At 46.2% G+C, this 27,294-nt stretch overlaps 30 non-coding genes across 30 annotated transcripts; 18 read left to right on the top strand and 12 right to left on the bottom strand.

Moving 5' to 3' along the window:
* Positions 1 to 780: 780 nt before the first annotated feature.
* Positions 781 to 851, top strand: TRNAG-GCC (transfer RNA glycine (anticodon GCC)). Its single transcript has one exon. It is a non-coding gene; the product is annotated as a tRNA-Gly (tRNA).
* Positions 852 to 1,151: 300 nt separating this feature from the next.
* On the top strand, positions 1,152 to 1,222 carry TRNAG-GCC (transfer RNA glycine (anticodon GCC)). The gene has a single exon. It is a non-coding gene; the product is annotated as a tRNA-Gly (tRNA).
* An 8,257-nt stretch (positions 1,223 to 9,479) lies between these two features.
* On the top strand, positions 9,480 to 9,550 carry TRNAG-GCC (transfer RNA glycine (anticodon GCC)). Its single transcript has one exon. It is a non-coding gene; the product is annotated as a tRNA-Gly (tRNA).
* Positions 9,551 to 11,148: 1,598 nt separating this feature from the next.
* On the bottom strand, positions 11,149 to 11,221 carry TRNAK-CUU (transfer RNA lysine (anticodon CUU)). Its single transcript has one exon. It is a non-coding gene; the product is annotated as a tRNA-Lys (tRNA).
* A 420-nt stretch (positions 11,222 to 11,641) lies between these two features.
* Positions 11,642 to 11,712, top strand: TRNAG-GCC (transfer RNA glycine (anticodon GCC)). Its single transcript has one exon. It is a non-coding gene; the product is annotated as a tRNA-Gly (tRNA).
* Positions 11,713 to 12,568: 856 nt separating this feature from the next.
* Positions 12,569 to 12,641, bottom strand: TRNAK-CUU (transfer RNA lysine (anticodon CUU)). The gene has a single exon. It is a non-coding gene; the product is annotated as a tRNA-Lys (tRNA).
* Positions 12,642 to 12,748: 107 nt separating this feature from the next.
* Positions 12,749 to 12,819, top strand: TRNAG-GCC (transfer RNA glycine (anticodon GCC)). Its single transcript has one exon. It is a non-coding gene; the product is annotated as a tRNA-Gly (tRNA).
* A 1,231-nt stretch (positions 12,820 to 14,050) lies between these two features.
* On the bottom strand, positions 14,051 to 14,123 carry TRNAK-CUU (transfer RNA lysine (anticodon CUU)). Its single transcript has one exon. It is a non-coding gene; the product is annotated as a tRNA-Lys (tRNA).
* A 107-nt stretch (positions 14,124 to 14,230) lies between these two features.
* Positions 14,231 to 14,301, top strand: TRNAG-GCC (transfer RNA glycine (anticodon GCC)). Its single transcript has one exon. It is a non-coding gene; the product is annotated as a tRNA-Gly (tRNA).
* A 297-nt stretch (positions 14,302 to 14,598) lies between these two features.
* On the top strand, positions 14,599 to 14,669 carry TRNAG-GCC (transfer RNA glycine (anticodon GCC)). Its single transcript has one exon. It is a non-coding gene; the product is annotated as a tRNA-Gly (tRNA).
* Positions 14,670 to 14,788: 119 nt separating this feature from the next.
* Positions 14,789 to 14,861, bottom strand: TRNAK-CUU (transfer RNA lysine (anticodon CUU)). The gene has a single exon. It is a non-coding gene; the product is annotated as a tRNA-Lys (tRNA).
* Positions 14,862 to 15,336: 475 nt separating this feature from the next.
* TRNAG-GCC (transfer RNA glycine (anticodon GCC)) lies at positions 15,337 to 15,407 on the top strand. The gene has a single exon. It is a non-coding gene; the product is annotated as a tRNA-Gly (tRNA).
* Positions 15,408 to 16,078: 671 nt separating this feature from the next.
* TRNAD-GUC (transfer RNA aspartic acid (anticodon GUC)) lies at positions 16,079 to 16,149 on the top strand. Its single transcript has one exon. It is a non-coding gene; the product is annotated as a tRNA-Asp (tRNA).
* A 491-nt stretch (positions 16,150 to 16,640) lies between these two features.
* On the bottom strand, positions 16,641 to 16,713 carry TRNAK-CUU (transfer RNA lysine (anticodon CUU)). Its single transcript has one exon. It is a non-coding gene; the product is annotated as a tRNA-Lys (tRNA).
* Positions 16,714 to 17,188: 475 nt separating this feature from the next.
* TRNAG-GCC (transfer RNA glycine (anticodon GCC)) lies at positions 17,189 to 17,259 on the top strand. The gene has a single exon. It is a non-coding gene; the product is annotated as a tRNA-Gly (tRNA).
* A 1,233-nt stretch (positions 17,260 to 18,492) lies between these two features.
* Positions 18,493 to 18,565, bottom strand: TRNAK-CUU (transfer RNA lysine (anticodon CUU)). The gene has a single exon. It is a non-coding gene; the product is annotated as a tRNA-Lys (tRNA).
* Positions 18,566 to 18,672: 107 nt separating this feature from the next.
* Positions 18,673 to 18,743, top strand: TRNAG-GCC (transfer RNA glycine (anticodon GCC)). The gene has a single exon. It is a non-coding gene; the product is annotated as a tRNA-Gly (tRNA).
* Positions 18,744 to 19,783: 1,040 nt separating this feature from the next.
* On the top strand, positions 19,784 to 19,854 carry TRNAG-GCC (transfer RNA glycine (anticodon GCC)). The gene has a single exon. It is a non-coding gene; the product is annotated as a tRNA-Gly (tRNA).
* A 671-nt stretch (positions 19,855 to 20,525) lies between these two features.
* On the top strand, positions 20,526 to 20,596 carry TRNAG-GCC (transfer RNA glycine (anticodon GCC)). Its single transcript has one exon. It is a non-coding gene; the product is annotated as a tRNA-Gly (tRNA).
* A 301-nt stretch (positions 20,597 to 20,897) lies between these two features.
* Positions 20,898 to 20,968, top strand: TRNAG-GCC (transfer RNA glycine (anticodon GCC)). Its single transcript has one exon. It is a non-coding gene; the product is annotated as a tRNA-Gly (tRNA).
* An 854-nt stretch (positions 20,969 to 21,822) lies between these two features.
* On the bottom strand, positions 21,823 to 21,895 carry TRNAK-CUU (transfer RNA lysine (anticodon CUU)). Its single transcript has one exon. It is a non-coding gene; the product is annotated as a tRNA-Lys (tRNA).
* A 107-nt stretch (positions 21,896 to 22,002) lies between these two features.
* Positions 22,003 to 22,073, top strand: TRNAG-GCC (transfer RNA glycine (anticodon GCC)). Its single transcript has one exon. It is a non-coding gene; the product is annotated as a tRNA-Gly (tRNA).
* A 490-nt stretch (positions 22,074 to 22,563) lies between these two features.
* On the bottom strand, positions 22,564 to 22,636 carry TRNAK-CUU (transfer RNA lysine (anticodon CUU)). The gene has a single exon. It is a non-coding gene; the product is annotated as a tRNA-Lys (tRNA).
* Positions 22,637 to 22,743: 107 nt separating this feature from the next.
* On the top strand, positions 22,744 to 22,814 carry TRNAG-GCC (transfer RNA glycine (anticodon GCC)). Its single transcript has one exon. It is a non-coding gene; the product is annotated as a tRNA-Gly (tRNA).
* An 860-nt stretch (positions 22,815 to 23,674) lies between these two features.
* TRNAK-CUU (transfer RNA lysine (anticodon CUU)) lies at positions 23,675 to 23,747 on the bottom strand. Its single transcript has one exon. It is a non-coding gene; the product is annotated as a tRNA-Lys (tRNA).
* A 107-nt stretch (positions 23,748 to 23,854) lies between these two features.
* TRNAG-GCC (transfer RNA glycine (anticodon GCC)) lies at positions 23,855 to 23,925 on the top strand. The gene has a single exon. It is a non-coding gene; the product is annotated as a tRNA-Gly (tRNA).
* Positions 23,926 to 24,411: 486 nt separating this feature from the next.
* On the bottom strand, positions 24,412 to 24,484 carry TRNAK-CUU (transfer RNA lysine (anticodon CUU)). The gene has a single exon. It is a non-coding gene; the product is annotated as a tRNA-Lys (tRNA).
* Positions 24,485 to 25,886: 1,402 nt separating this feature from the next.
* Positions 25,887 to 25,959, bottom strand: TRNAK-CUU (transfer RNA lysine (anticodon CUU)). Its single transcript has one exon. It is a non-coding gene; the product is annotated as a tRNA-Lys (tRNA).
* Positions 25,960 to 26,622: 663 nt separating this feature from the next.
* Positions 26,623 to 26,695, bottom strand: TRNAK-CUU (transfer RNA lysine (anticodon CUU)). The gene has a single exon. It is a non-coding gene; the product is annotated as a tRNA-Lys (tRNA).
* Positions 26,696 to 26,797: 102 nt separating this feature from the next.
* On the top strand, positions 26,798 to 26,868 carry TRNAG-GCC (transfer RNA glycine (anticodon GCC)). The gene has a single exon. It is a non-coding gene; the product is annotated as a tRNA-Gly (tRNA).
* Positions 26,869 to 27,294: the final 426 nt, after the last annotated feature.

The following is a 27,294-nucleotide window of genomic DNA, read 5'->3' as shown; positions in this document are numbered from 1 at the left end:
CATACACTAAAGTAAACGAGTTAGAGCAAAATTAAGTATCTGTGGAGCATTGGTTCAGTGGAAGAATTCTCGCCTGCCACGCGGGAGGCCCGAGTTTGATTCCCGGCCAATGCAGTCCTGAGTTTCTGCTGATATGGATGTGCATTTTGTGAAAGTGAGGACAGCCATTTGCGCTGTGGTGATGCAAGTATACACCGTTCCACATACAACGATACAGGAAGAGGAAAAAACAACTGCCCAACATGGAGCTCAAATACATGACCCTAAGATAAAGAGTCTTATGCTCTAGCGACTGTGCTAGTCGGGCTTGGTTACGTAGGTTTCGATGTGAAGGCAAGGCATCCTGACACTCCTGCTTTGTTTTATACACTAAAGTACACAAGTAAGTGTCAAATTAGGCATCTGTGGAGCATTGGTGGTTCAGTTGTAGAATTCTCGCCTGCCACGCGGGAGGCCCGGAATCGATTCCCGGCCAATGCAGTCCTGAGTTTTTGCTGATATGGCATTATATTTTGTGAAAGTGAGGACAGCCATTTGTGCTGTGGTGGTGCAAGTATACAGTGTTCCAAATACAATAGTACAGGATAAGAAAAAAACATCCGCCGAACGTGAGGCTCGAACCCACGACCCTGAGATTAAGAGTCTCATGCTCTACTGACTGAGCTAGCCAGGATCTGTTGCAAATATATGGAGATGATGGCAAGGCAAGGCATCCTGACACTCCTGCTGTGTTTTATACACTAAAGTACATGAGTAAGTGTAAAATCAGGCATCTGTGGAGCATTGGTGGTTCAGTGGTAGAATTCTCGCTTGCCACGCGGGAGGCCCGGAATCGATTCCCGGCCAATGCAGTCCTGAGTTTCTGCTGATATGGCAGTGCATTTTATGAAAGTGAGGACAGCCATTTGCGCTGTGGTGATGCAAGTTTACACTGTTCCACATACAATGGTACAGGAAGAGAAAAAAACAACTGCCCAACATGGAGCTCAAATACATGACCCTAAGATTAAGAGTCTTATGCTCTAGCGACTGTGCTAGTCGGGCTTGGTTACGTAGGCTTGGAGGTGATGGCAAGGCAAGGCATCCTGACACTCCTGCTCTGTTTTATACACTAAAGTACATGAGTAAGTGAAAAATTAAGTATCTGTGGAGCATTGGTGGTTCAGTGGTAGAATTCTCGCTTGCCACGCGGGAGGCCGGGTTCGATTCCCGGGCCAATGCAGTCCTGAGTTTCTGCTGATATAGCAGTGCATTTTGAAAAAAGTGAGGACAGCCATTTGTGCTGTGGTGGTGCAAGTATACAGTGTTCCACATTCAATGGTACAGGAAAAGAAAAAAAAAACATCCGCCCAATGTGGGGCTCGATTCCACAAACCTGAGATTAAGAGTCTCATGCTCTACCGACTGAGTTAGCCAGGCTTGGTAATGGAGGAGTTGAGGTGATGGCAAGGCAAGGCATCCTGACTCTCCTGCTTTGTTTTGTACACTAAAGTACATGAGTAAGTCTAAAATTAAGCATCTGTGGATCATTGGTGGTTCAGTGGTAGAAATCTAGCCTGCCACGCGGGAGGCCGGGTTCAATTACCGGCCAATACATTCCTGAGTTTTTGCTGATCTGGCAGTGCATTTTGTGAAAGTGAGGACAGCCATTTGCGCTGTGGTGATGCAAGTATACACTGTTCCAAATACAATGGTACAGAAAGAGGAAAAATAAACTGTCCAACATGGAGCTCAAATACATGACCCTAAGATTAAGAGTCTTATGCTCTAGCGACTGTGCTAGTCAGGCTTGGTTACGTAGGCTTGGAGGTGAAGGCAAGGCATCCTGACACTCCTGCTTTGTTTTATACACTAAAGTACACGAGTAAGTGTAAAATTAGGCATCTGTGGAGCATTGGTGGTTCAGTGGTAGAATTCTCGCCTGCCACACGTGAGCCCCGGAATCGGTTCCTGGCCAATGCAGTCCTGAGTTTTTGCTGATATGGCAGTATATTTTGTGAAAGTGAGGACAGCCATTTGTGCTGTGGTGATGCAAGTATACAGTGTTCCAAATACAATGGTACAGCAAAAGAAAAAAAAATCTGCCCAATGTGGAGCTCGAACCCACGACCCTGAGATTAAGAGTTTCATGCTCTACCGACTGAGCTAGCCAGGCTTGGTTGCGAATATATGGAGGTGATAGTATGGCAAGGCATCCTAACACTCCTGCTGTGTTTCATACACTAAAGTACACGAGTAAGTGTAAAATTAAGCATCTGTGGAGCATTGGTTCAGTGGTAGAATTCTCGCCTGCCACGTGAGATTGCTGGGTTCGGTTCCCGGCCAATGCAGTCCTGAGTTTCTGCTGATATGGCAGTGCATTTTGTGAAAGTGAGGACAGCCATTTGCGCTGTGGTGATGCAAGTATACACTGTTCCACATACAACGATACAGGAAGAGAAAAAAAAAACCTGCCCAACATGGATCTCAAATACATGACCCTAAGATTAAGAGTCTTATGCTCTAGCGACTATGCTAGTCAGGCTTGGTTACGTAGGTTTCGATGTGATGGCAGGGCAAGGCATCCTGACACTCCTGCTTTGTTTTATACACTAAAGTACATGAGTAAGTGTAAAATTAAGCATCTGTGGAGCATTGGTGGTTCAGGGGTAGAAACTCGCCTGCCACGCGGGAGGCCCGGAATCGATTCCCGGCCAATGCAGTCCTGAGTTTTTGCTGATATGGCAGTGTATTTTGTGAAAGTGAGGACAGCCATTTGTGCTGTGGTGGTGCAAGTATACAGTGTTCCAAATACTATGGTACAGGAAAAGAAAAAAAGCATCCGAAAAACGTGGGGCTTGAACCCACGATGCTGAGATTAAGAGTCTCATGCTCTACCGACTGAGCTAGCCAGGCTTGGTTGCAAATATATGGAGGTGATGGTAAAGCAAGGCTTCCTAACACTCCTGCTTTGTTTCATACACTAAAGTAAACGAGTTAGAGCAAAAATAAGTATCTGTGGAGCATTGGTTCAGTTGAAGAATTCTCGCCTGCCACGCGGGAGGTAGAGATGAGCGCCTGAAATTTTTCGGGTTTTGTGTTTTGGTTTTGGGTTCGGTTCCGCGGCCGTGTTTTGGGTTCGAACGCGTTTTGGCAAAACCTCACCGAATTTTTTTTGTCGGATTCGGGTGTGTTTTGGATTCGGGTGTTTTTTTCAAAAAACACTAAAAAACAGCTTAAATCATAGAATTTGGGGGTCATTTTGATCCCAAAGTATTATTAACCTCAAAAACCATAATTTACACTCATTTTCAGTCTATTCTGAATACCTCACACCTCACAATATTATTTTTAGTCCTAAAATTTGCACCGAGGTCGCTGTGTGAGTAAGATAAGCGACCCTAGTGGCCGACACAAACACCGGGCCCATCTAGGAGTGGCACTGCAGTGTCACGCAGGATGTCCCTTCCAAAAAACCCTCCCCAAACAGCACATGACGCAAAGAAAAAAAGAGGCGCAATGAGGTAGCTGTGTGAGTAAGATTAGCGACCCTAGTGGCCGACACAAACACCGGGCCCATCTAGGAGTGGCACTGCAGTGTCACGAAGGATGGCCCTTCCAAAAAAACCTCCCCAAACAGCACATGACGCAAAGAAAAAAAGAGGCGCAATGAGGTAGCTGACTGTGTGAGTAAGATTAGCGACCCTAGTGGCCGACACAAACACCGGGCCCATCTAGGAGTGGCACTGCAGTATGTATGTATAAAGAAAGAAAAAAAAAACCACGGTTAGGTGGTATATACAATTATGGACGGGCTGCCGAGTGCCGACACAGAGGTAGCCACAGCCGTGAACTACCGCACTGTACTGTGTCTGCTGCTAATATATAGACTGGTTGATAAAGAGATAGTATACTCGTAACTAGTATGTATGTATAAAGAAAGAAAAAAAAACCACGGTTAGGTCACTGGTATATACAATTATGGACGGGCTGCCGAGTGCCGACACAGAGGTAGCCACAGCCGTGAACTACCGCACTGTACACTGGTTGATAAAGAGATAGTAGTATACTCGTAACAACTAGTATGACGACGGTATAAAGAATGAAAAAAAAACCACGGTTAGGTGGTATATAATACAATTATGGTTGGACGGACTGCCTGCCGAGTGCCGACACAGAGGTAGCCACAGCCGTGAACTACCGCACTGTACACTGGTTGATAAAGAGATAGTAGTATACTCGTAACAACTAGTATGACGACGGTATAAAGAATGAAAAAAAAACCACGGTTAGGTGGTATATAATACAATTATGGTTGGACGGACTGCCTGCCGAGTGCCGACACAGAGGTAGCCACAGCCGTGAACTACCGCACTGTACACTGGTTGATAAAGAGATAGTAGTATACTCGTAACAACTAGTATGACGACGGTATAAAGAACGAAAAAAAAACCACGGTTAGGTGGTATATATTATAATACAATTATGGATGGACGGACTGCCTGCCGAGTTCCGACACAGAGGTAGCCACAGCCGTGAACTACCGCACTGTACACTGGTTGATAAAGAGATAGTAGTATACTCGTAACAACTAGTATGACTGACTATGACGGTATAAAGAATGAAAAAAAAACCACGGTTAGGTGGTATATATTATAATACAATTATGGATGGACGGACTGCCTGCCGACTGCCGACACAGAGGTAGCCACAGCCGTGAACTACCGCACTGTACACTGGTTGATAAAGAGATAGTAGTATACTCGTAACAACTAGTATGACACTATGACGGTATAAAGAATGAAAAAAAAACCACGGTTAGGTGGTATATATTATAATAATAATACAATTATGGATGGACGGACTGCCTGCCGACTGCCGACACAGAGGTAGCCACAGCCGTGAACTACCGCACTGTACACTGGTTGATAAAGAGATAGTAGTATACTCGTAACAATTAGGATGACACTATGACGGTATAAAGAATGAAAAAAAAACCACGGTTAGGTGGTAGGTATATAATAATAAATAATACAATTCTGGTCGGACGGACTGCCTGCCGTGTGCCGACACAGAGGTAGCCACAGCCGTGAACTACCGCACTGTACACTGGTTGATAAAGAGATAGTAGTATACTCGTAACAATTAGGATGACACTATGACGGTATAAAGAATGAAAAAAAAACCACGGTTAGGTGGTAGGTATATAATAATAAATAATACAATTCTGGTCGGACGGACTGCCTGCCGTGTGCCGACACAGAGGTAGCCACAGCCGTGAACTACCGCACTGTACACTGGTTGATAAAGAGATAGTAGTATACTCGTAACAATTAGGATGACACTATGACGGTATAAAGAATGAAAAAAAAAACACGGTTAGGTGGTAGGTATATAATAATAAATAATACAATTCTGGTCGGACGGACTGCCTGCCGTGTGCCGACACAGAGGTAGCCACAGCCGTGAACTACCGCACTGTACACTGGTTGATAAAGAGATAGTAGTATACTCGTAACAATTAGGATGACACTATGACGGTATAAAGAATGAAAAAAAAACCACGGTTAGGTGGTAGGTATATAATAATAAATAATACAATTCTGGTCGGACGGACTGCCTGCCGTGTGCCGACACAGAGGTAGCCACAGCCGTGAACTACCGCACTGTACACTGGTTGATAAAGAGATAGTAGTATACTCGTAACAATTAGGATGACACTATGACGGTATAAAGAATGAAAAAAAAACCACGGTTAGGTGGTAGGTATATAATAATAAATAATACAATTCTGGTCGGACGGACTGCCTGCCGTGTGCCGACACAGAGGTAGCCACAGCCGTGAACTACCGCACTGTACACTGGTTGATAAAGAGATAGTAGTATACTCGTAACAATTAGGATGACACTATGACGGTATAAAGAATGAAAAAAAAACCACGGTTAGGTGGTAGGTATATAATAATAAATAATACAATTCTGGTCGGACGGACTGCCTGCCGTGTGCCGACACAGAGGTAGCCACAGCCGTGAACTACCGCACTGTACACTGGTTGATAAAGAGATAGTAGTATACTCGTAACAATTAGGATGACACTATGACGGTATAAAGAATGAAAAAAAAACCACGGTTAGGTGGTAGGTATATAATAATAAATAATACAATTCTGGTCGGACGGACTGCCTGCCGTGTGCCGACACAGAGGTAGCCACAGCCGTGAACTACCGCACTGTACTGTGTCTGCTGCTAATATAGACTGGTTGATATTTAAAGAGATATTAGTAGTATACAACAATACTATACTGGTGGTCAGGCACTGGTCACCACTCCTGCAGCAAAAGTGTGCACTGTTAATTAATATAATTGTACTCCTGGCTCCTGCTAACAACCTGCAGTGCTCCCCAGTCTCCCCCACAATTAATTATAAGCTTTTAATTTATACATTGATGACTGTGCAGCACACTGGGCTGAGCTGAGTGCACACAGACTGAGTCACACTGTGTGACTGACTGTGCTGTGTATCGTTTTTTTTTTCAGGCAGAGAACGGATATAGCAGAGAGAAGTGAACGGATATATTATATTAAATAAAAGTTAACTAGCAACTGCACTGGTCACTGACTGTGGTAAACTAACTCTGTCTGCGACTCTGCACAATCTCTCTCTATCTAATCTATCTATCTCTATTCTAATGGAGAGGACGCCAGACACGTCCTCTCCCTATCAATCTCAATGCACGAGTGAAAATGGCGGCGACGCGCGGCTCCTTATATAGAATCCGAGTCTCGCGATAGAATCCGAGCCTCGCGAGAATCCGACAGCGTCATGATGACGTTCGGGCGCGCTCGGGTTAACCGAGCAAGGCGGGAAGATCCGAGTCGCTCGGACCCGTGGAAAAAAAAGTGAAGTTCGTGCGGGTTCGGATTCAAAGAAACCGAACCCGCTCATCTCTAGCGGGAGTTTGATTCCCGGCCAATGCAGTCCTGAGTTTCTGCTGATATGGATGTGCATTTTGTGAAAGTGAGGACAGCCATTTGCGCTGTGGTGATGCAAGTATACACCGTTCCACATACAACGATACAGGAAGAGGAAAAAACAACTGCCCTACATGGAGCTCAAATACATGACCCTAAGATAAAGAGTCTTATGCTCTAGCGACTGTGCTAGTCGGGCTTGGTTACGTAGGTTTCGATGTGATCGCAAGGCAAGGCCTCCTGACACTCCTTCTTTGTTTTATACACTAAAGTACATGAGTAAGTGTAAAATTAGGCATCTGTGGAGCATTGGTGGTTCAGTGGTAGAACTCTCACCTGCCACGCGGCAGGCCTGGAATCGATTCCCGGCCAATGCAGTCCTGAGTTTTTGCTGATATGGCAGTGTATTTTGTAAAAGTGAGGACAGCCATTTGTGCTGTGGTGGTGCAAGTATACAGTGTTCCAAATACAATGGTACAGGAAAAGAATAAAACATCCGCCCAATGTGGGGCTCGAAACCACGACCCTGATACTAAGAGTCTCATGCTCTACCGACTGAGCTACCCGGGCTTGGATGTGATTTTGTGGAGGTGATGGTAAGGCAAGGCATCCTGACAGTTCTGCTTTGTTTCATATACTACAGTACACGAGTAAGTGTAAAATTCAGTATTTGTGGAGCATTGGTGGTTCAGTGGTAGAATTCTCACTTGCCATGCGTGTTTCCCGGGTTCGATTCCCGGCCAATGCAGTCCTGAGTTTTTGCTGATATGGCAGTGCATTTTGTGAAAGTGAGGACAGCCATTTGCGTTGTGGTGATGCAAGTAGACAGTTTTCCACATACAATGGTACAGGAAGAGAAAAAAACATCCGCCCAACGTGGGGCTCGAACCCACGATCTTGAGATTAAGACTCTCATGTTCTACCGACTGAGTTAGCCAGGCTTGGTTGCGAATGTATGGACGTGATGGTAAGGCAAGGCATCCTGACACTCCTGCTTTGTTTCAAACACAAAAGTACACGAGTAAGTGTAAAATGAAGTATCTGTGGAGCATTGGTGGTTCAGTGGTAGAATTGTCGCTTGCCACGCGGGCTACCTGGGTTCTATTCCCGGCCAATGCCGTCCTGAGTTTTTGCTGATATGGCAGTGCATTTTGTGAAAGTGAGGACAGCCATTTCCGCTGTGGTGGTGCAAGTATACACTGTTCCACATACAATGGTACAGGAAAAGAAAAAAAACATCAGCCCAATGTGGGGATCGAATCCACGACTCTGAGATTAAGAGTCTCATGCTCTACCGACTGAGCTAGCCAGGCTTGGTTGCGAATGTATGGAGGTGATGGCAAGGCAAGGCATCCTGACACTCCTGCTTTGTTTCTTACACTATAGTACACGAGTAAGTGTAAAATTAAGTATTTGTGGAGCATTGGTGGTTCAGTGGTAGAATTCTCGTCTGCCACGCGGAATGCCCGGGTTCGATTCCCGACCAATGCAGTCCTGAGTTATTGCTGATATGGAAGTGCATTTTGTGAAAGTGAGGACAGCCATTTGCGCTGTGGTGGTGCAAGTATACAGTGTTCCACATACAATGGTACAGGAAAAAAAAAAAAACATCAGCCCAACGTGGGGCTCGTATACACGAACCTGAGATTAAGAGTCTCATGCTCTACCGACTGAGTTAGCCAGGCTTGGTAACGGAGGAGTTGATGTGATGGCAAGGCAAGGCATCCTGACTCCCCTGCTTTGTTTTGTACACTAAAGTACACGAGTAAGTCTAAAATTAAGTATCTGTGGATCATTGGTGGTTCAGTGGTAGAAATCTAGCCTGCCACGCGGGAAGCCGGGTTCAATTACCGGCCAATACATTCCTGAGTTTTTGCTGATATGGCAGTGCATTTTGTGAAAGTGAGAACAGCCATTTGCGTTGTGGTGATGCAAGAATACACTGTTCCACATACAATGGTAAAGAAAGAGGAAAAAAAACTGTCATACATGGAGCTTAAATACATGACCCTAAGATTAAGAGTCTTATGCTCTTGCGACTGTGCTAGTCGAGCTTGGTTACGTAGGCTTGGAGGTGAAGGCAAGGCATCCTGACACTCCTGCTTTGTTTTATACACTAAAGTACACGAGTAAGTGTAAACTCAAATGTCTATGGAGAATTGGTGGTTCAGTGGTAAAATTCTCGACTGCTACGCGGGAAACCCGGGTTCGATTCCCGGCCAATGCAGTTCTGAGTTTTTGCTGATATGGCAGTGTATTTTGTGAAAGTGAGGACAGCCATTTGTGCTGTGGTGGTGCAAGTATACAGTGTTCCAAATACAATGGTACAGGAAGAGAAAAAAACATCCACCCAATGTGGGGCTCAAACCCACGACCTTGAGATTAAGAGACTCATGTTCTAATGACTGAGTTATCCAAGATAGGTAAGGAAGGAGTTGAGTTGATGTCAAGGCAAGGCATCCTGACACTCCTGCTTTGTTTCATACACTAAAGTACACGAGTATGTGTAAAATTAAGTATTTGTTTAGCATTGGTGGTTCAGTGGTAGAATTCTCGTCTGCCACGCGAGATGCCCGGGTTCGATTCCCGGTCAATGCAGTCCTGAGATTTTTGCTGATATGGCAGTGCATTTTGTGAAAGTGAGAACAGCCATTTGCGCTGTGTTGATGCAAGTATACAGTGTTCCACATACAATGGTACAGGAAAATAAAAAAAAACATCAGCCCAACGTGGGGCTCGAACCCACGACCCTGAGATTAAGAGACTCCTGTTCTACCGACTGAGTTAGCCAAGCTAGGTAAGGAAGGAGTTGAGGTGATGGCAAGGCAAGGCATCCTGACTCTCCTGCTTTGTTTTGTACACTAAAGTACACGAGTAAGTCTAAAATTAAGCATCTGTGGATCATTGGTGGTTCAGTGGTAGAAATCTAGCCTGCCACGCTGGAGGCCGGGTTCAATTACCGGCCAATACATTCCTGAGTTTTTGCTGATATGGCAGTGCATTTTCTGAAAGTGAGGACAGCCATTTGCGTTGTGGTGATGCAAGAATACACTGTTCCACATACAATGGTACAGAAAGAGGAAAAAAAACATACATGGAGCTCAAATACATGACCCTAAGATTAAGAGTCTTATGCTCTAGCGACTGTGCTAGTCGAGCTTGGTAACGTAGGCTTGGAGGTGAAGGCAAGGCATCCTGGCACTCCTGCTTTGTTTTATACACTAAAGTACACGAGTAAGTGTAAAATCAGGTATCTATGGAACATTGGTGGTTCAGTGGTAGAATTCTCGCCTGCCACGCGGGAAGCCCGTGGTCGATTCCCGGCCGATGCAGTCCTTAGTTTTTGCTGATATGGCAGTGTATTTTGTGAAAGTGAGGACAGCCATTTGTGCTGTGGTGGTGCAAGTATACAGTGTTCCAAATACAATGGTACAGGAAAAGAAAAAAACATCCGCCCAATGTGGGGCTCGAACCCACGACCCTGAGATTAAGAGTCTCATGCTTTACTGACTGAGTTAGCAATGCTTGGTAACCAAGGAGTTGTGGTGATGGCAAGGCAAGGCATCCTGACTCTCCTGCTTTGTTTTGTACACTAAAGTACATGAGTAAGTCTAAAATTAAGCATCTGTGGATCATTGGTGGTTCAGTGGTAGAAATCTAGCCGGCCACGTGGGAGGCTGGGTTCAATTCCCGGTCAATACATTCCTGAGTTTTTGCTGATAGGGCAGTGCATTTTGTGAAAGTGAGGACAGCCATTTGCGCTGTGGTGATGCAAGTATACACTGTTCCACATACAATGGTACAGGAAGAGAAAAAATCAACTGCCCAACATGGAGCTCAAATACATGACCCTAAGATTAAGAGTCTTATGCTCTAGCGACTGTGCTAGTCGGGCTTGGTTACGTAAGCTTGGAGGTGATGGCAAGGCAAGGCATCCTGACACTCCTGCTTTGTTTCATACACTAAAGTACACGAGTAAGTGTAAAATTAAGTATATGTGGAGCGTTGGTGGTTCAGTGGTAGAATTCTCGTCTGCCACGCGGGATTCCCGTGTTCGATTCCCGACCAATGCAGTCCTGGGTTTTTGCTGATATGGCAGTGCATTTTGTGAAAGTGAGGACAGCCATTTGCGCTGTGGTTGGGCAAGTATACAGTGTTCCACATACAATGGTACAGGAAAAGAAAAAAAAAACATCAACCCAACGTGGGGCTCGAACCCACGACCCTGAGATTAAGAGTCTCATGCTCTACCGACTGAGTTAGCCAGGCTTGGTAACGAAGGAGTTGATGTGATGGCAAGGCAAGGCATCCTGACTCTCCTGTTTTGTTTTGTACACTAAAGTACACGAGTAAGTCTAAAATTAAGTATCTGTGGATTATTGGTGGTTCAGTTGTAGAAATTTAGCCTGCTGAGTGCATTTTGTGAAAGAGAGGACAGCCATTTGCGCTGTGGTGGTGCAAGTATACAGTGTTCCACATACAATGGTACAGGAAAAGAAAAAAAACATCCGCCCAATGTGGGGCTTGAACCCACGACCCTGCGATTAAGATTCTCATGCTCTACCGACTGAGCTAGCCAGGCTTGGTTGCAAATGTTTGGAGGTGATGGCAAGGCAAGGCATCCTGACACTCCTGCTTTGTTTCATACACTAAAGTACACGAGTAAGTGTAAAACTTAATAACTGTGGAGCATTGGTGGTTCAGTGGTAGAATTCTCACCTGCCACGCGGGAGGCCCGGGTTCGATTCCTGGCCAATGCAGTCCTGAGTTTTTGCTGATATGGCAGTGCATTTTGTGAAAGTGAGGACAGCCATTTGCACTGTGGTGGTGCAAGTTGACAGTGTTCCACATACAATGGTACAGGAAAAGAAAAAAACATCCGCCCAACGTGTGGCTCGAACCCATGAACCTGAGATTAAAAGTCTCATGCTCTTCCGACTGAGCTAGCCAGGTTTGGTTGCGAATGTATGGACGTTATGGTAAGGCAAGGCATCCTGACTCTCCTGCTTTGTTTTGTACACTAAAGTAAACGAGTAAGTGTAAAATTAAGTATCTGTGGAGCATTGATGGTTCAGTGGTAGAATTCTCGCTTGCCACGCGGGAAGCCCGTGTTCGATTCCCGGCCAATGCAGTACTGAGTTTTTGCTGATATGGCAGTGCACTTTGTGAAAGTGAGGACAGCCATTTGCGTTGTGGTGGTGCAAGTAGACAGTGTTCCACATACAATGGTACAGGAAAAGAAAAAAACATCCGCCCAACGTGGGGCTCGAACCCACAATCTTGAGATTAAGAGACTTATGTTCTACCGACTGAGTTAGTCAAGCTAGGTAAGAAACGAGTTGAGGTGATGGCAAGGCATCCTGACACTCCTTCTTTGTTTCATACACTAAAGTACACGAGTAAGTGTAAAATTAAGTATCTGTGGAGCATTGATGGTTTAGTAATAGAATTCTCGCCTGCCACGCGGGAAGCCCGTGTTCGATTCCCGGCCAATGCAGTACTGAGTTTTTGCTGATATGGCAGTGTATTTTGTGAAAGTGAGTACAGCCATTTGCGCTGTGGTGGTGCAAGTAGACAGTGTTCCACATACAATGGTACAGGAAAAGAAAAAACATCAGCCCAACATGGGGCTCGAACCCACCACCCTGAGATTAAGAGTCTCATGCTCTACCGACTGAGCTAGCTAGGCTTGGTTGCAAATGTATGGAGGTGATGGCAAGGCAAGGCATCCTGACACTCCTGCTTTGTTTCATACACTAAAGTACATGAGTAAGTGTAAAATTAAGTTTCTGTGGAGCATTGGTGGTTCAGTAGTAGAATTCTTGCCTGCCACGCGGGAGGCCCGGGTTCGATTCCCGGCCAATGCAGTCCTGAGTTTTTGCTGATATGGCAGTGCATTTTGTGAAAGTGAGGACAGCCTTTTGCGTTGTGGTGGTGCAAGTAAACAGTGTTCCACATACAATGGTACAGGAAAAGAAAAAAACATCCGCCCAATGTGGGGCTCGAACCCACGACCCTGAGATTAAGAGTCTCATGCTTTACTGACTGAGTTAGCAATGCTTGGTAACCAAGGAGTTGTGGTGATGGCAAGGCAAGGCATCCTGACTCTCCTGCTTTGTTTTGTACACTAAAGTACATGAGTAAGTCTAAAATTAAGCATCTGTGGATCATTGGTGGTTCAGTGGTAGAAATCTAGCCGGCCACGTGGGAGGCTGGGTTCAATTCCCGGTCAATACATTCCTGAGTTTTTGCTGATAGGGCAGTGCATTTTGTGAAAGTGAGGACAGCCATTTGCGCTGTGGTGATGCAAGTATACACTGTTCCACATACAATGGTACAGGAAGAGAAAAAATCAACTGCCCAACATGGAGCTCAAATACATGACCCTAAGATTAATAGTCTTATGCTCTAGCGACTGTGCTAGTCGGGCTTGGTTACGTAGGCTTGGAGGTGATGGCAAGGCAAGGCATCCTGACACTCCTGCTTTGTTTTATACACTAAAGTACATGAGTAAGTGTAAAATTAGGCATCTGTGGAGCATTGGTGGTTCAGTGGTAGAATTATTGCCTGGCACGCGTAAGGCCCGGAATCGATTCCCGGCCAATGCATCCTGAGTTTTTGCTGATATGGCAGTGTATTTTGTGAAAGTGAGGACAGCCATTTGCGCTGTGGTGGTGCAAGTTGACAGTGTTCCACATACAATGGTACAGGAAAAGAAATAAAACATCCGCCCAATGTGGGGCTCGAACCCACGACCCTGAGATTAAGAGTCTCATGCTTTACCGACTGAGTTAGCAATGCTTGGTAACCGAGGAGTTGTGGTGATGGCAAGGCAAGGCATCCTAACTCTCCTGCTTTCTTTTGTACACTAAAGTACATGAGTAAGTCTAAAATTAAGCATCTGTGGATCATTGATGGTTCAGTGGTAGAAATCTAGCCGGCCACGTGGGAGGCCCGGAATCGATTCCCGGCCAATGCAGTCCTGAGTTTTTGCTGATATGGCAGTGTATTTTGTGAAAGTGAGGACAGCCATTTGCGCTGTGGTGGTGCAAGTATACAGTGTTCTACATACAATGGTACAGGTAAAGAAAAAAGATCCGCCCAACGTGGGGCTCGAACCCACGACCCTGAGATTAAGAGTCTCATGCTCTACCGACTGAGCTAGCCAGGCTTGGTTGAGAATGTATGGAGGTGATGGCAAGGCAAGGCATCCTGACACTCCTGCTTTGTTTCATACACTAAAGTACACGAGTAAGTGTAAAATTAAGTATCTGTGGAGCATTGGTGGTTCAGTGGTAGAATTCTCGCCTGCCACGCGGGAGGCCCGGGTTTGATTCCCGGCCAATGCAGTCCTGAGTTTTTGCTGATATGGCAGTGCATTTTATGAAAGTGAGGACAGCCATTTGCGCTGTGGTGGTGCGAGTTGACAGTGTTCCACATACAATGGTACAGGAAAAGGAAAAAAAACATCCACCCAATGTGGGGCTCGAACCCACGACCCTGAGATTAAGAGTCTCATGCTTTACCGACTGAGTTAGCAATGCTTGGTAACCGAGGAGTTGTGGTGATGGCAAGGCATCCTGACACTCCTACTTTGTTTCATACACTAAAGTACACGGGTAAGTGTAAAATTAAGTATATGTGGAGCATTGGTGGTTCAGTGGTAGAATTCTCGCCTGCCACGTGGGAGGCCCGGGTTCAATTCCCGGCCAATGCAGTCCTGAGGTTTTGCTGATATGGCAGTGCATTTTGTGAAAGTGAGGACAGCCATTTGCGCTGTGGTGTTACAAGTTGACAGTGTTCCACATACAATGGTACAGGAAAAGAAAAAACACCCGCCCAACGTGGGGCTCGAACCCACAACCCTGAGATTAAGAGTCTCATGCTCTACCGACTGAGCTAGCCAGGCTTGGTTGAGAATGTATGGAGGTGATGGCAAGGCAAGGCATCCTGACACTCCTGCTTTGTTTCATACACTAAAGTACACGAGTAAGTGTAAAATTAAGTATCTGTGGAGCATTGGTGGTTCAGTGGTAGAATTCTTGCCTGCCTTGCGGGAGGCGCGGGTTTGATTCCCGGCCAATGCAGTCCTGAGTTTTTGCTGATATGGCAGTGCATTTTGTGAAAGTGAGGACAGCCATTTGCGCTGTGGTGGTGCAAGTTGACAGTGTTCCACAAACAATGGTACAGGAAAAGAAAAAAAAACATCCGCCCAATGTGGGGCTCGAACCCACGACCATGAGATTAAGAGTCTCATGCTTTACCGACTGAGTTAGCAATGCTTGGTAACCGAGGAGTTGTGGTGATGGCAAGGCATCCTGACACTCCTGCTTTGTTTCATACACTAAAGTACACGAGTAAGTGTAAAATTAAGTATATGTGGAGCATTGGTGGTTCAGTGGTAGAATTCTTGCCTGCCACGTGGGAGCCCCGGGTTCAATTCCCGGCCAATGCAGTCCTGAGTTTTTGCTGATATGGCAGTGCATTTTGTGAAAGTGAGGACAGCCATTTGCGCTGTGGTGGTGCAAGTTGACAGTGTTCCACATACAATGGTACAGGAAAAGAAAAAAAACATCCGCCCAATGTGGGGCTCGAACCCATGACCCTGAGATTAAGAGTCTCATGCTTTACCGACTGAGTTAGCAATGCTTGGTAACCGAGGAGTTGTGGTGATGGCAAGGCAAGGCATCCTGACTCTCCTGCTTTGTTTTGTACATTAAAGTACATGAGTAAGTCTAAAATTAAGCATCTGCGGATCATTGGTGGTTCAGTGGTAGAAATCTAGCCGGCCACGTGGGAGGCCGGGTTCAATTCCCGGTCAATACATTCCTGAGTTTTTGCTGATAGGGCAGTGCATTTTGTGAAAGTGAGGACAGCCATTTGCGCTGTGGTTATGCAAGTATACACTGTTCCACATACAATGGTACAGGAAGAGAAAAAAACAACTGCCCAACATGGAGCTCAAATACATGACCCTAAGATTAATAGTCTTATGCTCTAGCGACTGTGCTAGTCGGGCTTGGTTACGTAGGTTTGGAGGTGATGGCAAGGCAAGGCATCCTGACACTCCTGCTTTGTTTTATACACTAAAGTACATGAGTAAGTGTAAAATTAGGCATCTGTGGAGCATTGGTGGTTCAGTGGTAGAATTCTCGCCTGTCACGTGGGAGGCCCGGGTTCGATTCCCGGCCAATGCAGTCCTGAGTTTTTGCTGATATGGCAGTGCATTTTGTGAAAGTGAGGACAGCCATTTGCGCTGTGGTGGTGCAAGTTGACAGTGTTCCACATACAATGGTACAGGAAAAGAAAAAAAACATCCGCCCAATGTGGGGCTCGAACCCACGACCCTGAGATTAAGAGTCTCATGCTTTACCGACTGAGTTAGCAATGCTTGGTAACCGAGGAGTTGTGGTGATGGCAAGGCAAGGCATCATAACTCTCCTGCTTTCTTTTGTACACTAAAGTACATGAGTAAGTCTAAAATTAAGCATCTGTGGATCATTGGTGGTTCAGTGGTAGAAATCTAGCCGGCCACGTGGGAGGCCCGGAATCGATTCCCGGCCAATGCAGTCCTGAGTTTTTGCTGATATGGCAGTGTATTTTGTGAAAGTGAGGACAGCCATTTGCGCTGTGGTGGTGCAAGTATACAGTGTTCTACATACAATGGTACAGGAAAAGAAAAAAGATCCGCCCAACGTGGGGCTCGAACCCACGACCCTGAGATTAAGAGTCTCATGCTCTACCGACTGAGCTAGCCAGGCTTGGTTGAGAATGTATGGAGGTGATTGCAAGGCAAGGCATCCTGACACTCCTGCTTTGTTTCATACACTAAAGTACACGAGTAAGTGTAAAATTAAGTATCTGTGGAGCATTGGTGGTTCAGTGGTAGAATTCTCTCCTGCCTCGCGGGAGGCCCGGGTTTGATTCCCGGCCAATGCAGTCCTGAGTTTTTGCTGATATGGCAGTGCATTTTGTGAAAGTGAGGACAGCCATTTGCGCTGTGGTGGTGCAAGTTGACAGTGTTCCACAAACAATGGTACAGGAAAAGAAAAAAAAACATCCGCCCAATGTGGGGCTCGAACCCACGACCATGAGATTAAGAGTCTCATGCTTTACCGACTGAGTTAGCAATGCTTGGTAACCGAGGAGTTGTGGTGATGGCAAGGCATCCTGACACTCCTGCTTTGTTTCATACACTAAAGTACACAAGTAAGTGTAAAATTAAGTATATGTGGAGCATTGGTGGTTCAGTGGTAGAATTCTCGCCTGCCACGTGGGAGGCCCGAGTTCGATTCCCGGCCAATGCAGTCCTGAGTTTTTGCTGATATGGCAGTGCATTTTGTGAAAGTGAGGACAGCCATTTGCGCTGTGGTGGTACAAGTTGACAGTGTTCCACATACAATGGTACAGGAAAAGAAAAAAAACATCCGCCCAATGTGGGGCTCGAACCCACGACCCTGAGATTAAGAGTCTCATGCTTTACCGACTGAGTTAGCAATGCTTGGTAACCGAGGAGTTGTGGTGATGGCAAGGCAAGGCATCCTGACTCTCCTGCTTTGTTTTGTACACTAAAGTACATGAGTAAGTCTAAAATTAAGCATCTGTGGATCATTGGTAGTTCAGTGGTAGAAATCTAGCCGGCCACGTAAGAGGCCGGGTTCAATTCCCGGTCAATACATTCCTGAGTTTTTGCTGATAGGGCAGTGCATTTTGTGAAAGTGAGGACAGCCATTTGCGCTGTGGTGATGCAAGTATACACTGTTCCACATACAATGGTACAGGAAGAGAAAAAAACAACTGCCCAACATGGAGCTCAAATACATGACCCTAAGATTAATAGTCTTATGCTCTAGCGACTGTGCTAGTCGGGCTTGGTTACGTAGGCTTGGAGGTGATGGCAAGGCAAGGCATCCTGACACTCCTGCTTTGTTTTATACACTAAAGTACATGAGTAAGTGTAAAATAAGGCATCTGTGGAGCATTGGTGGTTCAGTGGTAGAATTCTTGCCTGCCACGTGGGAGGCCCGGGTTCGATTCCCAGCCAATGCAGTCCTGAGTTTTTGCTGATATGGCAGTGCATTTTGTGAAAGTGAGGACAGCCATTTGCGCTGTGGTGGTGCAAGTTGACAGTGTTCCACATACAATGGTACAGGAAAATAAAAAAAACATCCGCCCAATGTGGGGCTCGAACCCACGACCCTGAGATTAAGAGTCTCATGCTTTACCGACTGAGTTAGCAATGCTTGGTAACCGAGGAGTTGTGGTGATGGCAAGGCAAGGCATCCTAACTCTCCTGCTTTCTTTTGTACACTAAAGTACATGAGTAAGTCTAAAATTAAGCATCTGTGGATCATTGGTGGTTCAGTGGTAGAAATCTAGCCGGCCACGTGGGAGGCCCGGAATCGATTCCCGGCCAATGCAGTCCTGAGTTTTTGCTGATATGGCAGTGTATTTTGTGAAAGTGAGGACAGCCATTTGCGCTGTGGTGGTGCAAGTGTACAGTGTTCTACATACAATGGTACAGGAAAAGAAAAAAGATCCGCCCAACGTGGGGCTCGAACCCACAACCCTGAGATTAAGAGTCTCATGCTCTACCGACTGAGCTAGCCAGGGTTGGTTGAGAATGTATGGAGGTGATGGCATGGCAAGGCATCCTGACTCTCCTGCTTTGTTTCATACACTAAAGTACACGAGTAAGTGTAAAATTAAGTATCTGTGGAGCATTGGTGGTTCAGTGGTAGAATTCTCGCCTGCCACGCGGGAGGCCCAGGTTCGATTCCCGGCCAATGCAGTCCTGAGTTTTTGATGATATGGCAGTGCATTTTGTGAAAGTGAGGACAGCCACTTGCGCTGTGGTGGTGCAAGTTGACAGTGTTCCACATACAATGGTACAGGAAAAGAAAAAAAACATGCGCCCAATGTGGGGCTCGAACCCACGACCCTGAGATTAAGAGTCTCATGCTTTACCGACTGAGTTAGCAATGCTTGGTAACCGAGGAGTTGTGGTGATGGCAAGGCAAGGCATCCTAACTCTCCTGCTTTCTTTTGTACACTAAAGTACATGAGTAAGTCTAAAATTAAGCATCTGTGGATCATTCGTGGTTCAGTGGTAGAAATCTAGCCGGCCACGTGGGAGGCCGGGTTCAATTCCCGGTCAATACATTCCTGAGTTTTTGCTGATAGGGCAGTGCATTTTGTGAAAGTGAGGACAGCCATTTGAGCTGTGGTGATGCAAGTATACACTGTTCCACATACAATGGTACAGGAAGAGAAAAAAACAACTGCCCAACATGGAGCTCAAATACATGACCCTAAGATTAATAGTCTTATGCTCTAGCGACTGTGCTAGTCGGGCTTGGTTACGTAGGCTTGGAGGTGATGGCAAGGCAAGGCATCCTGACACTCCTGCTTTGTTTTATACACTATAGTACATAAGTAAGTGTAAAATTAGGCATCTGTGGAGCATTAGTGGTTCAGTGGTAGAATTCTCGCCTGCCACGCGTGAGGCCCGGAATCGATTCCCGGCCAATGCAGTCCTGAGTTTTTGCTGATATGGCAGTGTATTTTGTGAAAGTGAGGACAGCCATTTGCGCTGTGGTGGTGCAAGTATACAGTGTTCCACATACAATGGTACAGGAAAAGAAAAAAAAAACATCCGCCCAATGTGGGGCTCGAACCCACGACCATGAGATTAAGAGTCTCATGCTTTACCGACTGAGTTAGCAATGCTTGGTAACCGAGGAGTTGTGGTGATGGCAAGGCATCCTGACACTCCTGCTTTGTTTCATACACTAAAGTACACAAGTAAGTGTAAAATTAAGTATATGTGGAGCATTGGTGGTTCAGTGGTAGAATTCTCGCCTGCCACGTGGGAGGCCCGGGTTCGATTCCCGGCCAATGCAGTCCTGAGTTTTTGCTGATATGGCAGTGCATTTTGTGAAAGTGAGGACAGCCATTTGCGCTGTGGTGGTGCAAGTTGACAGTGTTCCACATACAATGGTACAGGAAAAGAAAAAAAACATCCACCCAATGTGGGGCTCGAACCCACGACCCTGAGATTAAGAGTCTCATGCTTTACCGACTGAGTTAGCAATGCTTGGTAACCGAGGAGTTGTGGTGATGGCAAGGCAAGGCATCCTGACTCTCCTGCTTTGTTTTGTACACTAAAGTACATGAGTAAGTCTAAAATTAAGCATCTGTGGATCATTGGTGGTTCAGTGGTAGAAATCTAGCCGGCCACGTGGGAGGCCGGGTTCAATTCCCGGTCAATACATTCCTGAGTTTTTGCTGATAGGGCAGTGCATTTTGTGAAAGTGAGGACAGCCATTTGCGCTGTGGTGATGCAAGTATACACTGTTCCACATACAATGGTACAGGAAGAGAAAAAAACAACTGCCCAACATGGAGCTCAAATACATGACCCTAAGATTAATAGTCTTATGCTCTAGCGACTGTGCTAGTCGGGCTTGGTTACGTAGGCTTGGAGGTGATGGCAAGGCAAGGCATCCTGACACTCCTGCTTTGTTTTATACACTAAAGTACATGAGTAAGTGTAAAATTAGGTATCTGTGGAGCATTGGTGGTTCAGTGGTAGAATTCTCGCCTGCCACGTGGGAGGCCCAGGTTCGATTCCCGGCCAATGCAGTTCTGAGTTTTTGCTGATATGGCAGTGCATTTTGTGAAAGTGAGGACAGCCATTTGCGCTGTGGTGGTGCAAGTTGACAGTGTTCCACATACAATGGTACAGGAAAAGAAAAAAAACATCCGCCCAATGTGGGGCTCAAACCCACGACCATGAGATTAAGAGTCTCATGCTCTACCGACTGAGCTAGCAATGCTTGGTAACCGAGGAGTTGTGGTGATGGCAAGGCAATGCATGCTGACTCTCTTGCTTTGTTTTGTACACTAAAGTACATGAGTAAGTGTAAAATTAGGCATCTGTGGAGCATTGGTGGTTCAGTGGTAGAATTCTCGCCTGCCATGCGGGAGGCCCGGGTTCGATTCCCGGCCAATGCAGTCCCGAGTTTTTGCTGATATGGCAGTGCATTTTGTGAAAGTGAGGACAGCCATTTGCGCTGTGGTGGTGCAAGTTGACAGTGTTCCACATACAATGGTACAGGAAAAGAAAAAAAACATCCACCCAATGTGGGGCTCGAACCCACGACCCTGAGATTAAGAGTCTCATGCTTTACTGACTGAGTTAGCAATGCTTGGTAACCAAGGAGTTGTGGTGATGGCAAGGCAAGGCATCCTGACTCTCCTGCTTTGTTTTGTACACTAAAGTACATGAGTAAGTCTAAAATTAAGCATCTGTGGATCATTGGTGGTTCAGTGGTAGAAATCTAGCCGGCCACGTGGGAGGCTGGGTTCAATTCCCGGTCAATACATTCCTGAGTTTTTGCTGATAGGGCAGTGCATTTTGTGAAAGTGAGGACAGCCATTTGCGCTCTGGTGATGCAAGTATACACTGTTCCACATACAATGGTACAGGAAGAGAAAAAAACAACTGCCCAACATGGAGCTCAAATACATGACCCTAAGATTAATAGTCTTATGCTCTAGCGACTGTGCTAGTCGGGCTTGGTTACGTAGGCTTGGAGGTGATGGCAAGGCATCCTGACACTCCTGCTTTGTTTTATACACTAAAGTACATGAGTAAGTGTAAAATTAGGCATCTGTGGAGCATTGGTGGTTCAGTGGTAGAATTCGTGCCTGCCACGCGTAAGGCCCGGAATCGATTCCCAGCCAATGCATCCTGAGTTTTTGCTGATATGGCAGTGTATTTTGTGAAAGTGAGAACAGCCATTTACGCTGTGGTGGTGCAAGTATACAGTGTTCCACATACAATGGTACAGAAAAAAAAAAACACCCACCCAACGTGGGGCTCGAACCCACAACCCTGAGATTAAGAGTCTCATGCTCTACCGACTGAGCTAGCCAGGCTTGGTAGAGAATGTGTGGAGGTGATGGCAAGGCAAGGCATCCTGACACTCCTGCTTTGTTTCATACACTAAAGTACACGAGTAAGTGTAAAATTAAGTATCTGTGGAGCATTGGTGGTTCAGTGGTAGAATTCTCGCCTGCCACGCGGGAGGCCCGGGTTCGATTCCCGGCCAATGCAGTCCTGAGTTTTTGCAGATATGGCAGTGCATTTTGTGAAAGTGAGGACAGCCATTTGCGCTGTGGTGGTGCGAGTTGACAGTGTTCCACATACAATGGTACAGGAAAAGAAAAAAAACATCCGCCAATGTGGGGCTCAAACCCACGACCATGAGATTAAGAGTCTCATGCTCTACCGACTGAGCTAGCAATGCTTGGTAACCGAGGAGTTGTGGTGATGGCAAGGCAATGCATGCTGACTCTCTTGCTTTGTTTTGTACACTAAAGTACATGAGTAAGTGTAAAATTAGGCATCTGTGGAGCATTGGTGGTTCAGTGGTAGAATTCTCGCCTGCCACGCGTGAGGCCCAGAATCGATTCCCGGCCAATGCAGTCCTGAGTTTTTGCTGATATGGCAGTGTATTTTGTGAAAGTGAGGACAGCCATTTGCTCTGTGGTGGTGCAAGTATACAGTGTTCCACATACAATGGTACAGGAAAAGAAAAAAGATCCGCCCAACGTGGGGCTCGAACCCCCGACCCTGAGATTAAGAGTCTCATGCTCTACCGACTGAGCTAGCCAGGCTTGGTTGAGAATGTATGGAGGTGATGGCAAGGCAAGGCATCCTGACACTCCAGCTTTGTTTCATACACTAAAGTACACGAGTAAGTGTAATATTAAGTATCTGTGGAGCATTGGTGGTTCAGTGGTAGAATTCTCGCCTGCCACGCGGGAGGCCCGGGTTCGATTCCCGGCCAATGCAGTCCTGAGTTTTTGCTGATATGGCAGTGCATTTTTGTGAAAGTGAGGACAGCCATTTGCGCTGTGGTGGTGCAAGCTGACAGTGTTCCACATACAATGGTACAGGAAAAGAAAAAAAACATCCACCCAATGTGGGGCTTGAACCCACGACCCTGAGATTAAGAGTCTCATGCTTTACTGACTGAGTTAGCAATGCTTGGTAACCAAGGAGTTGTGGTGATGGCAAGGCAAGGCATCCTGACTCTCCTGCTTTGTTTTGTACACTAAAGTACATGAGTAAGTCTAAAATTAAGCATCTGTGGATCATTGGTGGTTCAGTGGTAGAAATCTAGCCGGCCACGTGGGAGGCTGGGTTCAATTCCCGGTCAATACATTCCTGAGTTTTTGCTGATAGGGCAGTGCATTTTGTGAAAGTGAGGACAGCCATTTGCGCTCTGGTGATGCAAGTATACACTGTTCCACATACAATGGTACAGGAAGAGAAAAAAACAACTGCCCAACATGGAGCTCAAATACATGACCCTAAGATTAATAGTCTTATGCTCTAGCGACTGTGCTAGTCGGGCTTGGTTACGTAGGCTTGGAGGTGATGGCAAGGCAAGGCATCCTGACACTCCTGCTTTGTTTTATACACTAAAGTACATGAGTAAGTGTAAAATTAGGCATCTGTGGAGCATTGGTGGTTCAGTGGTAGAATTCGTGCCTGCCACGCGTAAGGCCCGGAATCGATTCCCAGCCAATGCATCCTGAGTTTTTGCTGATATGGCAGTGTATTTTGTGAAAGTGAGGACAGCCATTTGCGCTGTGGTGGTGCAAGTATACAGTGTTCCACATACAATGGTACAGGAAAAAAAAAACACCCGCCCAACGTGGGGCTCGAACCCACAACCCTGAGATTAAGAGTCTCATGCTCTACCGACTGAGCTAGCCGGGCTTGGTTGAGAATGTATGGAGGTGATGGCAAGGCAAGGCATCCTGACACTCCTGCTTTGTTTCATACACTAAAGTACACGAGTAAGTGTAAAATTAAGTATCTGTGGAGCATTGGTGGTTCAGTGGTAGAATTCTCGCCTGCCACGCGGGTGTCCCGGGTTTGATTCTCGGCCAATGCAGTCCTGAGTTTTTGCTGATATGGCAGTGCATTTTGTGAAAGTGAGGACAGCCATTTGCGCTGTGGTGGTGCAAGTTGACAGTGTTCCACAAACAATGGTACAGGAAAAGAAAAAAAAACATCCGCCCAATGTGGGGCTCGAACCCACAACCCTGAGATTAAGAGTCTCATGCTTTACCGACTGAGTTTGCAATGCTTGGTAACCGAGGAGTTGTGGTGATGGCAAGGCATCCTGACACTCCTGCTTTGTTTCATACACTAAAGTACACGAGTAAGTGTAAAATTAAGTATATGTGGAGCATTGGTGGTTCAGTGGTAGAATTCTTGCCTGCCACGTGGGAGGCCGGGTTCAATTCCCGGCCAATGCAGTCCTGAGTTTTTGCTGATATGTCAGTGCATTTTGTGAAAGTGAGGACAGCCATTTGCGCTGTGGTGGTGCAAGTATACAGTGTTCCACATACAATGGTACAGGAAAAGAAAAAATATCTACCTAACGTGGGGCTCGAACCCACGACCCTGAGATTAAGAGTCTCATGCTCTACCGACTGAGCTAGCCAGGCTTGGTTGAGAATGTATGGAGGTGATGGCAAGGCATCCTGACACTCCTGCTATGTTTCATACACTAAAGTACACAAGTAAGTGTAAAAGTAATTGTCTGTGGAGCATTGGTGGTTCAGTGGTAGAATTCTTGCCTGCCACGTGGGAGGCCTGGGTTCGATTCCTGGCCAATGCAGTCCTGAGTTTTTGCTGATATGGCAGTGCATTTTGTGAAAGTGAGGACAGCCATTTGCGCTGTGGTGGTACAAGTTGACAGTGTTCCACATACAATGGTACAGGAAGAGAAAAAAACAACTGCCCAACATGGAGCTCAAATACATGACCCTAAGATTAATAGTCTTATGATCTAGTGACTGTGTTAGTCGGGCTTGGTTACGTAGGCTTGGAGGTGATGGCAAGGCAAGGCATCCTGACACTCCTGCTTTGTTTTATACACTAAAGTACATGAGTAAGTGTAAAATTAGGCATCTGTGGAGCATTGGTGGGTCAGTGGTAGAATTCTCGCCTGCCACGCGTGAGGCCCGGAATCGATTCCCGGCCAATGCAGTCCTGAGTTTTTGCTGATATGGCAGTGTATTTTGTAAAAGTGAGGACAGCCATTTGCGCTGTGGTGGTGCAAGTATACAGTGTTCCACATACAATGGTACAGGAAAAGAAAAAAAAACATCCGCCCAATGTGGGGCTCAAATCCACAACACTGAGATTAAGAGTCTCATGCTTTACCGACTGAGCTAGCAATGCTTGGTAACCGAGGAGTTGTGGTGATGGCAAGGCAAGGCATCCTAACTCTCCTGCTTTCTTTTGTACACTAAAGTACATGAGTAAGTCTAAAATTAAGCATCTGTGGATCATTGGTGGTTCAGTGGTAGAAATCTAGCCGGCCACGTGGGAGGCCGAGTTCAATTCCTGATCAATACATTCCTGAGTTTTTGCTGATAGGGCAGTGCATTTTGTGAAAGTGAGGACAGCCATTTGCGCTGTGGTGGTGCAAGTTGACAGTGTTCCACAAACAATGGTACAGGAAAAGAAAAAAAAACATCCGCTCAATGTGGGGCTCGAACCCACGACCCTGAGATTAAGAGCCTCATGCTTTACCGACTGAGTTAGCAATGCTTGGTAACCGAGGTGTTGTGGTGATGGCAAGGCATCCTGACACTCCTGCTTTGTTTCATACACTAAAGTACACGAGTAAGTGTAAAATTAAGTATATGTGGAGCATTGGTGGTTCAGTGGTAGAATTCTTGCCTGCCACGTGGGAGGCCGGGTTCAATTCCCGGCCAATGCAGTCCTGAGTTTTTGCTGATATGTCAGTGCATTTTGTGAAAGTGAGGACAGCCATTTGCGCTGTGGTGGTGCAAGTATACAGTGTTCCACATACAATGGTACAGGAAAAGAAAAAACATCTACCCAACGTGGTGCTCGAACCCACGACCCTGAGATTAAGAGTCTCATGCTCTACCGACTGAGCTAGCCAGGCTTGGTTGAGAATGTATGGAGGTGATGGCAAGGCATCCTGACACTCCTGCTATGTTTCATACACTAAAGTACACAAGTAAGTGTAAAATTGATTGTCTACGGATCATTGGTGGTTCACTGGTAGAATTCTCGCCTGCCACGTGGGAGGCCTGGGTTCGATTCCCGGCCAATACAGTCCGGAGTTTTTGCTGATATGGCAGTGCATTTTGTGAAAGTGAGGACAGTCATTTGCGCTGTGGTGATGCAAGTATACACTGTTCCACATACAATGGTACAGGAAGAGAAAAAAACAACTGCCCAACATGGAGCTCAAATACATGACCCTAAGATTAATAGTCTTATGATCTAGTGACTGTGCTAGTCGGGCTTGGTTACGTAGGCTTGGAGGTGATGGCAAGGCAAGGCATCCTGACACTCCTGCTTTGTTTTATACACTAAAGTACATGAGTAAGTGTAAAATTAGGCATCTGTGGAGCATTGGTGGTTCAGTGGTAGAATTCTCGCCTGCCACGCGTGAGGCCCGGAATCGATTCCCGGCCAATGCAGTCCTGAGTTTTTGCTGATATGGCAGTGTATTTTGTAAAAGTGAGGACAGCCATTTGCGCTGTGGTGGTGCAAGTATACAGTGTTCCACATACAATGGTACAGGAAAAGAAAAAACATCTGCCAAACGTGGGGCTCGAACCCACGACCTTGAGATTAAGAGTCTCATGCTCTACCGACTGAGCTAGCCAGGCTTGGTTGAGAATGTATGGACGTGATGGCAAGGCATCCTGACACTCCTGCTTTGTTTCATACACTAAAGTACACGAGTAAGTGTAAAATTAATTGTCTGTGGAGCATTGGTGGTTCAGTGGTAGAATTCTTGCCTGCCACGTGGGAGCCCCGGGTTCGATTCCCGGCCAATGCGGTCCTGCGTTTTTGCTGATATGGCAGTGCATTTTGTGAAAGTGAGGACAGCCATTTGCGCTGTGGTGGTGCAAGTTGACAGTGTTCCACATACAATGGTACAGGAAAAGAAAAAAAACATCCGCCCAATGTGGGGCTCGAACCCACGACCCTGAGATTAAGAGTCTCATGCTTTACCGACTGAGTTAGCAATGCTTGGTAACCGAGGAGTTGTGGTGATGGCAAGGCAAGGCATCCTAACTCTCCTGCTTTCTTTTGTACACTAAAGTACATGAGTAAGTCTAAAATTAAGCATCTGTGGATCATTGGTGGTTCAGTGGTAGAAATCTAGCCGGCCACGTGGGAGGCCCGGAATCGATTCCCGGCCAATGCAGTCCTGAGTTTTTGCTGATATGGCAGTGTATTTTGTGAAAGTGAGGACAGCAAT

The sequence above is a fragment of the Pseudophryne corroboree genome, chromosome 3 (assembly GCF_028390025.1).
Source record: "Pseudophryne corroboree isolate aPseCor3 chromosome 3, aPseCor3.hap2, whole genome shotgun sequence".
Taxonomy (NCBI): Eukaryota; Metazoa; Chordata; class Amphibia; order Anura; family Myobatrachidae; genus Pseudophryne; species Pseudophryne corroboree.
Note: the sequence above shows the minus strand (reverse complement) of the source record. Positions and strands in the feature narration are given on the sequence as shown.